Raw genomic sequence first — 15198 nt, 5'->3', positions numbered from 1 at the left:
ACTGTTGGTTGCCATTCACTGCCATTATCAAGCTTGGAAGAGCCAGGATATTTTTTATATATAACTCTGATTGTATTCGTCTGAAAGAAGAATGTCATATACACCTAGGATGACTTGAGGGAGAGTGAATCATGGGCTAATTTTCATTTTAAGGTGAACTACTCCTTTTAAAAAAAATTCAAGGAAAAACATTGAAATATGTATTTTTGGTGATCAAAGGTGAGTTTTAAGGGATACAAATATTGACTTCAGGGGGACTTTAATGAAATAATGCTCATAATCAGAGTAAAATATGAGGAGTACTGCGATGTTAATCACATCAAACAGGTGCGTATAAACTTTACTCACATTTCTTCCACTCTGATCAGTGTGTGTGTGTGTGTACTAGAGCTACACGTGGATGATGGTTCAAAAACATGACAAACATTAGTGAAGATGATGTACAGTCAGCCGATCAGTAACGTAAAGACAGGGTAATCGGGTCTCGTTTCACCCGGAATGAGTTTATTTTACACATTACACCACTTCTCACCAAATACGTAAATATGTGGCCTTGAAATATTGATTTAAGATTAAATTATTTTTCAATATTAGCTATACTGTATATAAAGCGTCCACTTAGAAAAAAACATGCTCCATTGTAAAGTACAAAAGAATTCAAGCAACAAGATGAACAGCAATAATATTACAATAATATAAAAATTTAAGTCCTAGGAGGTCATTTTCACAACAACAAACACCTGAGACTGCATTTACGTCTATAACAACAGAGAGTGACTCTATGGAGAGATGTGATAATGAAGCATGTACAGTAATTCAGTCTCTTAAGCTGCTTTGAAAAGAGCAATACAAATAAACCTGGCGTGATGTGATTTGACTTTATACGAGAGACGGTTTCAGTTACCTGGATTATCGGTCTGGCATACAGTGTTTCCATAGACAACGGTCAATATTGGCAAATTGTTGAATGCATTGGTTGACCAATCCGAATCAATTATTCCAAAATAAATGATTTATCGGTGCACATCATTATTGTTTTAATAATCTTGAATCAGGATAACTTCCCCTCCCTCTTGCAGCATCTCTTCTCTTCTCTGATGATGAGGGCGGGGCAACCTGTCACTCACATGAGATCAGCCAATAGCAAACCACAACCATCCAATCAATTCCCTACGGACACAATCAAGCCAGAAGCGTTTCACTCGGATATACGGCACAACAGAGAATAAAAGACCAGCGCAACTCCCCTTTCATGCCGACTTTAAGTCTTAACATTGATTAATATTAGCATTATTGGTGCAGATGTAAAGGCATCCAGTGCAGCTCTGTTGAGCTCATCATTAAACACACAGCCTGTTATCTGACTGTAGAGAAGAGCAGCATTTGATCATCTCAGTCCGAACCCCAGAGGAGCTCATTAAACCCCCCGCATCTCGTCCTCCACACCGACAGAGAGACGCTTCACTCCTGAATCCACACACACAGCAGACCATCACATCCACAACCAGCAGAATCAAACGCTCAGCAAAACAAAGAGACTGTGAAGCAAACAACAGGACAGAAGATAGATGGTCCTAATTTCTCACAGCCCAATTAAAACACCTTCCTTTCAAGGCAATCCGTTCATTAGCTGGCCATCTTGGGAACGCACTCGGGCAGATGCTTTCAGTCATGCCACTACACTTCCTATCTAATTTAATTGGGAATACCAAAATCTCGAATATTTATATTTCATGTTTGTCAGGCAGGACTTACTTCCCCACATTAGGTGTTACAGTTTCTCCCATTCGTTGTAATTGCAGAGTCTCAGCTATATAATGAGTACAGCTGTAACAGGAAAATTATCTCCTCATGCAAGTTTGTACTGCCGTCATTCATGCGCATGTTCACAGTAGCATCCTCTGCGTGGAAAAATGAAAGCACAGAGTCACATTCCCACAAGGAAAATGATACTTTTTTGGAGGGTTCTGTTTGTGTTTCATTTTATTCATTCGTTCTTTGATGTAAATAGATTGTTATCCCTGTCTGATCATGAATACAAACTGCGCCTGGTTTCATTATTGATTTGGCTTTTTAAAATGAGTGTTTTTATATGCATGCTAACAGTTGACTGCACTGACGGTAGGACAATGTGTATCCATCACAAATTCACAAAAATACTGAAATGATACACTATACAATTTACATACATTTAAAATGTAAAAAAACACAACAAAACAAGTATAAACATTGTCATTGTATTTTAGCGAAATGTAGGATAATATTAGATTTGTAACATTAACACACAGGGACAGATGCAACAAAAGTTCCTTGTGTTTATACACTACTTGTGGAAAAGAGGATTTATATATGAAGGCTTTTGCCATTTATTTTGTTGGTTAAAAAATCCCATGCTTATTCTGGTTAGTGTTTGAGCAGAAAATGTTGAGAAAGCAACCCTAAAATAAACCTAAAACTCAAACAATCTGTAGGATTCTGATGTAATTGTGCGATTAACTTTTTTTCTTTTTTTTTTGGCTGAAGGGATTTCTCAAATTTCTATATACTATATTTTATATACTTATGTAAAGTTCAGTACACTTTTAAAAAGCTCTTCACACATCTCTCTATCAAAACACACTAAAACCACCAAAACCCTTCATATTCATTTTATTCAATTCGCGATTCACAGTTTCAATTAAATTCCAAAAAACAGCAAATTCACCACAAAACAAGACGATTCCATAAATAATTTGATAATAATGACTATAATGATTTAATACTCTCTCAGTTCATGTTTCCTTGTCTTTTATTTTGTAATTTGTCAGCCATGTTTCCAGTTGTTGTCATGTGCTTCCATTGCTTCATGTTCTGATTGGTTCCTTTGGTCTGGTTCTCATTGGTTTATGGTCTTGTCATGTGGTATTTAGTTCTGTTTTTCCACTGGTTCATTGTGTTGATTACTTTCAGGTGTGTCTTATGTCATTAGTCCTTGTATATTTAGCCCTCATATCTAGCTTTGTTAAATGTAACTTGCTGTTGGTGAATCTTTGTTTCATGGTTTATTATGTTAATTTTGGTCAAGTCACTCTCTGGTTCAATTCTATTCAGGTGTACTTTAATAAACTGCACATGGGTTCTCACGCTCGCCTTCAGTGGATTTATCGTCACAACTGTGCTTTAAGCATAGGATTAGTTTCTCTAATGTCTCTCAGGAAAGACAAAGAATGACAAAACACCGTTTACTGCATTAAGAGTAAATCCATTTCAGCATATTATTGTTCCTAAAAACATCATTAGTAACCTAATGCAAATTTCACAACATGAAAGTAGCATAATCTGAATACTTTCTATAGTTACTTTTATTTGACCAACAAAATACATCATGCATTTGATGGGTAAAATGACACTGTTACTGTAGAGAAAATAATATGGTATAATAATATTTCTATTATCTTTGATTTCAGTTGTAGTGTGGTAATATTTGAGCGGAGATGTGAGAACACCTGAGGGACTGAGACAGCTGTACTTTCTTCCACCAGAACACATGGACATCCGTTTCTTCTCCACCTCCACCTCATTTCATTTAAAGCATTTTAATTCAACAAGGTAAACAACGGGAAACAAGTTGTAAAAATCACTGAACAAATGCCTAAAACATATAGACTGATGATAAAAAACATACAGTGGGAGTCATTCATGAATCTTCCATGGACCCTTCCTAAAACTCTCCGGCAGATTCACAAACAAGCTCAAATATTTTATAGTTAATCATGTGTATGTAAATTAACTCCAATCATATGTAAATAGGGTGATCACATTTAACTAATTAGTCAACTACTTATGTTATTATCTATCATTAAAGTAAATAGGGTCCAACTTTATATTAAGTGTCTTTAACTATGTTCTAACATTTAAATCAATCAGTTGATACAATGCACTTATTGTGTACATATTGTACATGTTTTTACACTGTACTTTTATTTAAAAATACCTGCATGTAATTACATCTGTAATTAATTACTGAATTGAATGTCATTCTATATATCTATAATGACACTGTTAACCCCTTAAACCCACACATACAGTAAACCTGTGCTAATATCACCTGTATCCTCCTCAATAACAGCACAAGTGTTTACAGTACAACATCAACACAATAAACCTATTTTCTATCTATTGTTTTACACAGTTCATAGTAGTTAAAGGATTCACCTCAAAATGAAAATTCCCTGATAATTGACCCCAAAGCCATCCAAGATGTTCATGTCTTTCTTTCTTCAGTGGAAAATAAATTAATTTTTTTGAGTAAAAGTTTTCAGGATTTTTCTCCACACAATGGACTTCAATGGTAACCAAATTGTTGAAGTCCAAATCAATGCAGTTTCAAAGGACTCTGAAGTGCTTCAAAGGTCTCTGCATGATCCCAGCTGAGGAATAGGGTCTTATCTAGCGAAACGATCGGTCATTTAATAAAATAAAAATAAAAAAAGTATATACTTTTTAACCACAATTGTTCATCTTGTGCTGGTCTGCGACGCGCCAGGCATTACGTCATCACGTTGGAAAGGTCACGCTTGATTTGGACTTCAACAATTTGGTTACCGTTGAAGTCCATTGTGTGGAGAAAAATCCTGAAATGTTTTCCTCAAAAAACTTAATTTCTTTTCCACTGAAGAAAGAAAGACATGGACATCTTGGATGGCATTGGGATCAATTATCAGGAAATTTTCATTTTGAGGTGAACTAATCCTTTAAAGACACCTTATATAAAGTCTGACTGTCTATATTGTTATCAAAATGCAGTGCCATCAGTCTGCCAACACAAACCAACACACTACCTATAGCATTAAAAAAGATACAAGCACTCATGAATCTGAAAGTGATAATGTGAAATATCGCCCACAGAATTTCACTAACTCACTAACAAATGAGTTCATACAGCTCTTCTGGTGCAATTTCTTCTCTTATTTCTCTTCTTGCATCTCGACTGCCGGATAAAGGTAATGCAAAAATAATATGAAGATTTTATATTCCTCCTGTGAGATAGACGGTTTATATTGTAAACTGTGTTTCAGTCCACACTACATGTGCTAAACGTCTGATGCATAACCTGAAGCCAGATTGGAAATGTCCAAGTATCGTACCAGAAGCTCAACGTTATCGTATTTGGAAGAAAATTATCGTACACGAGTCAAACGTACAGAATACAGCTATTTATTGACTGACTGATAAAATGACTTTTGACACTTTTGACATCCAGTGTTTGGATGAAGAGTTGGCACGGTTAAAATATAATCAAAGGTCAACATAATATCAAAATGGACTATTCTTATTTTTTTTACAGAATGCTGCAGTGTTTATTATAAGTTAATTTTTTTTAGTAATGTGCACTGGTAATCTTTCATCAGAATCGTTAACCTCCCCTCCTCCTCCAAACGCCGCCTGTTCTCTTTGTGACATACTAAACACACCTTTTGAATAAGAAACAATATCAAGACTATAAAACTCGTCAGAACTCCGCGAATCTGGACAATCACAAGCGTATCAGTGGGAACACTCGTTCAAACAGCGCACACACTCGAACCTGACTGCACATCAAGGTTGGAAACTGTAGTACACACTGAAGCCTGGTTAGCTGAGATGACATGATGTGGCCAGTTTTACACACACTCTGAACACTGATCTGAAGCAAAAGATATGTAAAAGTTTCAATGCACCCCTCATTAAATTATGTTTATGTGGAATTACAAACTTTGTGCACAAAGTATGAAGACTTAAAACATTACAGACTAAAACATTGCAGTTTTGATCACGTCTCTCTTTTTTGTGCTTTCAAGTATAGAGTTCATTTTGTTAGCGAAAACTATGACGAAAAGATAAGACTAAGATGAGACGAAGAGACGATCAGTATCTTTAAACACTTACTGTGACTATATCAACATGCAATCTTGTTGATAAAAAAAGATGTCTAAATCACAGAAACGCAATGCTAGTCAAAAGAGCTTTCTATGTTTGTTTAGAATCCACAAGTATAGATTTATACACTGAATTTGCAACATTATGCTTAAAGGGATATTTGACCGCTGGAAAGATGAATGTGTATTTAACTTGGGTCATTTATGTAGTAGAAATGTGAAATTATGTTAGAAAGTGGTGCCTTCTAGACTGAGAAAAGCCAGAAAATGTATTTTTGGCTCATGTGGATGAAAGACAACAACTCCCAGAATGCACTTGCTTCGCTGCCCTACGAGGACACTCCCAAGCAACGCCTCCCGGTTACAGAGGGCAGTCTCGGAAGAAATTATACAGCTAGGCTACTAGTGACTCGAAACTGAAAAGATAGCGTTTTATCGTGAGATCCCCCAGGTTGAACACATGCGGAACTAGCGCCTCCTACTGGCTGGAGTCTCTCACCTCTGGACAGAAAAGCCTTCGATGCTAAATGACGATTTTTGCGTCATCAGAGGTTTTTTCCAGAAAACACAATACAGAAATCTCTGGTCTCAGGGGGACATGAGGGAGGGAAGCACGGTCATTCCAAAATACTACCGGGTTTCTACTGATACAAAGCTTAATGCTAATCGGTGAAGGATCCCTTTAACACTATTACACTCATAAAGGTGGAACATGGCCATCAGCTGAGCCACGTCTGCAACTAAATATCAGGATGGATGGATGGATAGACAGATTGACAGATAGATAACTGATAGATAGATGGATAGATAGAGAGATAGATAGAGAGATAGACGGATAGATAGATAGATAATAGATGATAGATGGATAGATGATAGATAGATAGATAGATGGATAGATAGATAGATAATAGATGATAGATGGATAGATGGAGATGGATAGATGATAGATGGATAGATGATAGATAGATAGACGGATAGATAGATAGATAATAGATGATAGATGGATAGATGATAGATGGATAGATGATAGAGAGATAGACGGATAGATAGATCAATAATAGATGATAGATGGATAGATGATAGATAGATAGACAGATAGATAGATAGATAGATAATAGATGATAGATGGATAGATGATAGATAGATAGACAGATAGATAGAGAGATAACTGATAGATAGATGGATAGATAGAGAGATAGATAGATGATAGAGAGATAGACGGATAGATAGATAGATAGATAGATAGATGAAGAGATAGATGGATAGATGATAGATAGATAGATAGATAGATAGATAGATAGATAGATAGATAGATAGATAGATAGATAGATAGATGGATAGATGGATAGATAGATAGATAGATAGATAGATGAAGAGATAGATGGATAGATGATAGAGAGATAGACAGATATATAGATAGACAGATAGATATATAGATAGATAGATAACTGATAGATAGATGATAGATAGATAGAGAGATAGACAGACAGATAGATAGATAGATAGATAGATAGATAGATAGATAGATAGATAGATGAAGAGATAGATAGATAGATAGATAGATATATAGATATATAGATAGATAGATAGATAGATAGATAGATAGATAGATAGATAGATAGATGGATAGATGGATAGAGGGACAGGTATAGCTTTCCTGTATCTCAGGAAACAGTAGAGCGTTGGCGCTTGCAATGCCATGTCATGGGTTTGATTCCCATGAAACAAAATTGTGAATGTAAAAAAAAACTAGCTTAAACAATAAGAATTGTGATTGTAAAAACATTTGGTAACTAATCAGAATTTTTCAGTGTAGTGACAACACAATGTGTGCATGGTACAATGACTGGTATGCTACTGTTTTTATTATTGCTTGCCAAAAATTTCACAATTTCAATTCAATTCAGTTTGATTCTGGCCTTGATTCAATATCGATTCCTTTAGATAAATATTAGGTACAGTAGATATGTTAATGTGTTATGTTAATTGTTCTCCAAAAAAAAAAAAAAACTCACCTAATGCTGTAAACATACAGAGCCCTGTCAGCTAATATTATTATTAAAGGTTAAAACTAACATCTCAAATTAAATATAATGCTTTTTTATAATAACAGCGTTATAATATTTTAATGATATAGGTAAAAATATAATAAATATGTAATATAGTTATCATATTTAGCAAAATACTCCTCTCTATAGCATTTTTTTAAGTCCAACTTAACGTGCTATAGTCATTAAATGTCTTTCCTGAGGTAAATGTAATGTGACGTGTTGTTCTCCAGCTGTTTTATGGACCTCTTTCCACGGTTGAAAAAACTGATCGATCGGTTTTATTACATTTCGGTAAGTTGAACTGTCTCTTTCAAATTACCTATTGATCATTGGTGTTTATTTACCATTAACTAGTGTAAAGAGTAACATGATCGGTTCACGTGCCGCTTGAACTCTGTCAGAGATCAGTCACGTCACATTTACAAGCGCCAAAACGGTATTTATTGTTTGAATTTCATAATTAAATTGACAAAATCTGAGCTCTAAGAACTGATTTCATATCAGTAGTAACTTTCTCTGTCTTGTCTGTCGATCTCCGTGTCCTCTTTGCTTCACGATTTTTCTCTGCATGAGAAAGTGGATGTGTGGCGTGAGAGCGTGTGAAAGTGACGATTGGCTGAGTCTCACGGTGAGTTCGTGAGAGTTGGCGGCCCTGCGGATTCAGTTTGTAAATGTTTTGGGCGGGTGTGCTTGTGCTGTCGCGGTCTTGTTCATTTGTGATGCTGTTTGTGTATCTCTAGCTGCGTTTCCATTACCCTTCAAATTGCGCAAATTGAAATTGCGAATTGAAAATACGGCCAATGGAAACACGTCAATTTCGCAAAAACTCCCATTTATCGCAAAAAAGTTTTTCCGCTCGCATGAGGAGGTTTTCAGGCAATTCAAAAAAGAAATATTTTGCACAACTGCAATGGAAACAGTTTTTGCGCATTTAAAGGTCACCGAACGTAGACGACGCGGTGTGTTTGGACAGAATACGAGACAGAGTTTTTTATTAAGTTCATAAAAGACAAAAGAATGACAGGAATAATGGATTCTAAACCTCATAGAAATGCCACAATCAAGACCTCGCAGCAGATCTGAGGGAGAAACACCCAGAAACACTTCATATGTGCCGCTCACAGTATAGCCTAAGGGTCTTTCCTTGCCATTAATGCTTGGATAACACACATACGTCTCCTTCCATTAATAATAATAATGGCCAGTGTGGTGGCTGGGATATATATAAACCTACCAACATCCGCTGCCATGATGTTTGGAATGACTTATCGCGTGAGGAAAAAATTACGTTTTAGTCGCATAACATCGGTTAATGGAAACGCTGTCATTTCGCAACAGTTTTTTATCGATATTTAGAAAAAAAAAGCTTTTTTTGCGCAATTCTGTAATGGAAACGTGCCTTCTATGGCAAACGCTCAAACGTTCGGAACTACGGGAGCCCAGAGGGAGCGTCGGTGGATGTTTTTACAGCTGGTTCAAAACGCAGCAGCTCGAGTTCTTACCAGAACCAGGAAGTATGACCATATTAGCCCGGTTCTGTCAAAACTGCGTTGGCTCCCTATTAAACATCGCATAAATTTTAAAATATTGCTGATTACTTACAAAGCACTGAATGGTTTAGCTCCGCAGTACTTGAGCGAGCTCTTAACGCATTATAGTCCGTCACGTCTATTACGATCTCAAAATTCCGGCCAGTTGATAATACCTAGAATATCAAAATCCACTGCTGGCGGTAGATCCTTCTCCTATTTAGCACCAAAACTCTGGAACAGTCTTCCTACCATTGTCCGGGAAGCAGACACACTCTGTCAGTTCAAAGCTAGATTAAAAACACATCTCTTTGACCTAGCATACACATAATACATTATAGACTTCTATAATTTAATGTTATGCTGCATAGATTAGGTCAGCCGGAACCGGGAACACTTCCCATAACTCCTGATGTACTCGTTACATCATGAGAAGAATGGCATCTACGCTAATTTTAGTGTCTTTGTTTATCCCAAGGTTTTTCCTGCAGCCTGCCGGATCCGGGCCGTATCCAGATCTGATGAAGGACCTTCGCCTGGACCCGGTGTCAACGCAGTGCTGAAGTGCCAACTAGTCTCTCCCTATGGAGGATCCCACTACCACTCTACAGATAAGGCGTTGTCGGGAAATTCGTCTTGCGGTCCTACCCCAAAGCAACAAATAAAATAAAATTCCTTATCAAAATTTATAAGGAAAGACAAGTACTTTGTTTAGGCTTGGCTTGTAGGGAATTCCAAACCTGCGTATATTCTAACGCACATAACTATAGAACCCATTCTAAATGCGCATGTGAACGCCATCAGCGTTTCTCACAGGTTCGCGTTTAAAGTCTGTGTAGAGAGAATGGTGTCGTCTTAGCGGCCCCTAATTTAATAACAAATGATCGTTGCGACGGAACCAAATCAATTAAAACTAACTTTAGATGGAAATAACTTAACTCTGCTGTAAAGCCGAAACAATCTCTGTTACCTTAAATTATACGCTTATCTCTGTAAAGCTGCTTTGAGACAATCTACATTGTTAAAAGCGCTATATAAATGAAGATGACTTGACTTGACTTAAAGAGAAAACCAATTTTCATTCAAACAAATTGACGTAAACTACACATTCGAGTTAAACGATAAAATCGATTTATCGCCCAGCCCTAATAGACAGATAGATAGATAGATAGATAGATAGATAGATAGATGATAGATGGATAGATAGATAGATAGATAGATAGATAGATAGATAGATAGATAGATAGATGGAGAGATAGATGGATGATGGATAGATAGATGGATAGATGATAAGATGATAAGATGATAGATAGAGAGATAGATGGATAGATGATAGAGAGAGATAGATAGAAGGATAGATAGATAGATAGATAGATAGATAGATAGAGAGATAGATGGATAGATGATAGAGAGAGATAGATAGAAGGATAGATGATAGATAGATAGATAGATAGATAGATAGATAGATAGATAGATAGATAGATAGATAGATAGATAGATGGAGAGATAGAGAGATAGAGAGATAGATGGATGGATGATGGATGATAGATAGATAGATAGATAGATAGATAGATAGATAGATAGATAGATAGAAGGATAGATGATAGATGGATAGATAGATAGATGGAGAGATAGATAGATAGATGACAGATTATAGATAAATAGATAGATAGAGAGACAGATGGATAGATGGATAGATAGATAGATGGATAGATGGATAGATAGATGGATAGATGGATAGATAGATAGATATATAGATAGATAGATAGATAGATAGATAGATAGATAGATAGATAGAAGGATAGATGATAGATGGAGAGATAGATAGATGACAGATTATATATAGATAGATAGATAGATAGATAGATAGATAGATAGATAGATAGAGAGACAGATAGATAGATAGATAGATAGATATATAGATAGATAGATAGATAGATAGATAGATAGATAGAAGGATAGATGATAGATGGATAGATAGATAGACAGATAGATGGAGAGATAGATGGATAGATAGATAGATAGATAGATAGATAGATAGATAGATAGATAGATAGATAGATAGATAGATAGATGGAGAGATAGATGGATGATGGATAGATAGATAGATAGATAGATAGATAGATGGATAGATAGATAGATAGATAGATAGATAGATAGATAGATAGATAGATAGATAGATAGATAGATAGATAGATAGATAGATAGAGAGACAGATCTTAATTAACCAGTGCTTGAGTTCTGCCAAGTTCCTCCACAAAAGCTCTCTGTGTGAGTGTTTCATTGAGTCTCGGATCAGGCCAAGAGCGCCGGGATAATGGAGGCGTTTAGAGGCTCTGTCCCTGTTCACAGGCTCCCTGAGCTGGGAAAATGTTAGTGCAGCGTTCAGGAGGGGCTTTTAATTGTTTTCCCATCTCTCTTTTTTTCGCCGGCTTTCAAAAGCCTCAGAGCTGACAAACAGGCAATGAAGGGGATTGTGTTGTGCTCTGTTGGCCCCAGCCGGAGGTAAACACACAGCGGCCAGTGTTCCCGGAGCTCGGGAAGGACAGAGACGGAAGCTGATGGAGATGGGCATAGGGTGCCATTGTGGGAGCTGGCATTGTGTGCAGCGCTGGGATTCTCATGCGTGTCCCTTCAGAGAAGCAGAGGGTGATAAAGCTCTCTCGGATCCAGTGAGTAACGGCTCTGCGCTCCCACACATTTACTTATTTACATTCACAAGAGTGAAATTAATGGCCCGCGATCTCCGACAGTGCACACAAAGACACTCACAAAGCCGGAGACTTGAGTGGAAGCCGAGGGTTCGTGCATCCGAGGCTGGGGAAAACAAAAACACACTCGGAAGAGGACATGTGTGTGATATATGGATCCTAATGCTAATGTTTCTTTGATAATCGCTGCACAATGAACAAACAGAATCTCACACGCACTGATTCACACTGTTCTGGCCGTGTGTGTGTGTGTGTGTGTGGCAGACTGTACACAACACAACACTGCCTTCTTCTCCAAACCTGAGAGATGATCGTGAGAGTGAGTTCATTCAGGATGATAGACCACACAAGTCAACAATCCCATCGATCACACTGGCCCGGGACTCATAGCTGGATCAGTTATCATGTGATGTGAAGCACACATTCAAAAATGATTAAAGATTATTATTCAAAGCTGTATCCAACTCACTGAAGGAAATCTTAAAATACTGATTACGCCAAAATAACGGCCACATGCAAATGATCCTGGATGGGATTAGCTGATAATTAGCTCATATTTGATCAACCCTACACAGAAAAATCGAATAAAAACCTTAAAAATACACACTCTTAAAAATAAAGCTTCTTTATGGGCATCGATGGTTTAGTGAAGAACCTTAAACATCCACGGATTCAAAAGCTTAGAAATGGGTTCTTTAGGTGCTTTAAGAACACTGAGAGGTTTTATGGGGAACCAGACACGGTTCTCAAGGCATCGCTGGGACAAAACCCTCGTGGAGGAGTGCGCTGAATATCAAAGACGGAGACTCCAGCTCTGAGCTCATTCAGAGCGATGGGAAATCCGGTGTGGGAATGATCCGAACACTTCAGATCGGACAGCTAAAAGAGCAGGAGCAGCATCTTCACCCGTTCTCATGACCACATGTGTTTGAAGTCCACGTTTGGGGGAGGAGGAGGGAAGAAAGGGGTGATGAAGAGCGCGCGGAGAAAGGAGTTGGATGGCACTTTGGCAGCGCCGGCGTTTTCCCAGGAGGATTACTCACACCGAAAAACACACACATTTATTTGTCGCTCAGCCTTTCTTCCCCTCATCTTTTCACTTCTAACACTCCTTAAGCTGTTTTAAATTTCTCTCTCACACCATTTATCCACTATTTTTGGGCATCCTGCTTTTCACTTTAATTAGCCTCATTTCTTCCTCCTCTGTGAGCCGACAGACGCTCAGTAACGGGAATGTCTTCAGAATGCGTATCCAGAAACACAACCCTACCCCAGTTACTCCTCAGTAAACGCAGAACCATGAACTGAACGATTCCTCCACGCTGAACAACAGATGTACCTGATGAGTCTTCACGGCATGCTCTATTTCCCCAGGATGCACTTTACATTGATTTTGACTCGACACACCAACCCCCCGCGCTCATTTCAGCCCATCACACCTGCCTTCACGCTGACCTCTGACCCCCAGCACCGATGTGACACGAGTGGGGGAGGAAATCAGACACACAACGCTTCATAATCCATCGTGTTGCCAAATCAAAGTATGACACAACCTGCAGAAATGAAGCTAAAATAAAGGTACTTTCAAAAATCGTTTTATTCTGTCTGTGTAGCTGATAGGTTAGAATAAAAATAACATGAATCACTGGAGGTACAGCATAAACACATTATGCATCTATACACACACACACACACACACACACACACACTGAATGGAGGACTTGTACTGAACGTTTTGCGACTCTAGAGCCTTTTGATCTCCACCAGAATGAACATAATGGATTATTTGCATGAAGGCTCTCTCATACTTCTCTTAAAATCACACATTAGTCAAGCGGTCCTAGTCAGAAATAAATAAAGCCGGGTTTAAAAACCAACACTGAATGACCCCAGATTCTGCTGGATAACCTGACATTTCTGTTCCTTCTTATTATTACTATTAAGTGAATAGCTACAGGAGCTTTGCAGAGAATGCAGATATCTTGAGTAAAATGCACATTTGACAACAGTTGAATGTACGTGAGCACAATTAATGATGACACTCTCATTTAGTTAAACATTTAGTTGCTGATTTTTTAACACTATATTAGGTGTCTTTAACTACTTAGAATAATTAAGTTAAATGTACTTATTGTGTTGTTGTACTGTAAATCACATGTGCTGTTATTGAGGAGGATACGGGTACGATTAGCACAGGTATGTGTGGGTTTAAGGTTGTTAACAGTGTCATTATAGATGTAATTACAGAAATTAATTACAGATGTAATTACACGCAGGTATTTTTATATACAAGTACAATTTTAAATACACGTATGTCCACAACAAGTGTATTGTAGCAAATTATTCATTTAAATGATATTAAATTGTAGTTAAAGACACTTAATACAAAGTGGGACCAGTTTTCTTATGATTGTGTGCTTAATCCAGAAAGAAAGAAAGAAAGAAAGAAAGAAAGAAAGAAAGAAAGAAAGAAAGAAAGAAAGAAAGAAAGAAAGAAAGAAAGAAAGAAAGATGCAACGACATATTTCAAATATACTGAGCGCATTAATAAATGTTAATGCAAGTATGAATCTATGAATGACATATTTACAGCTACCACTATGGATCACACACTCACACACACCGCCTGAACAGCTCTCACTCACCTGTCGACCTGGAAGACTCAGGAACGGGTGAATGTCGCTGTTTTCTTCACTCTTTGCTCGGTTTCTCTCATGCGCTTTGGTGAGGATGTGACGCGTCGGGAGCGCGTTCTGCGTTGTGCGTTGTGTGTTGTGTGGATAATCCGGTGCTCCGAGCACATCTACAGTCACACTGAAGGAAGACTACCTCAGTGAGAACACAGGCTGTGTGTGTACACACTCCTCCTGCCCCGCCTCGCACCAGCCTCCTCCTGTCTTCACACTCTTCAGGGATTCCGCTCACATTCATCAGGAAAACTCATTCCTTCAGAACTGACATGTATTACTGACAGCAGTAAGTGTGGAGTCAGGGATGTAGAGTCCGAGAT

The 15198-nt window shown here is 37.7% G+C and overlaps 1 protein-coding gene across 2 annotated transcripts in view; it reads right to left on the bottom strand.

The window, feature by feature from the left end:
- Positions 1-14963, bottom strand: part of slc1a2b (solute carrier family 1 member 2b) — a 46630-nt gene extending 31667 nt beyond the window's left edge. For both annotated transcript variants that reach the window (XM_081355345.1, XM_081355346.1), the window contains exon 1: positions 14834-14963. The gene's annotated coding sequence lies outside the window, so the exon portion shown is untranslated. The remainder of the gene's footprint in view (positions 1-14833) is intronic.
- Between the last annotated feature and the right edge of the window lie 235 nt (positions 14964-15198).

The sequence above is a fragment of the Scardinius erythrophthalmus genome, assembly GCF_964197995.2.
Source record: "Scardinius erythrophthalmus genome assembly, chromosome: 24".
Lineage (NCBI taxonomy): Eukaryota > Metazoa > Chordata > Actinopteri > Cypriniformes > Leuciscidae > Scardinius > Scardinius erythrophthalmus.
This window is presented reverse-complemented; position numbering and strand designations above follow the sequence as displayed.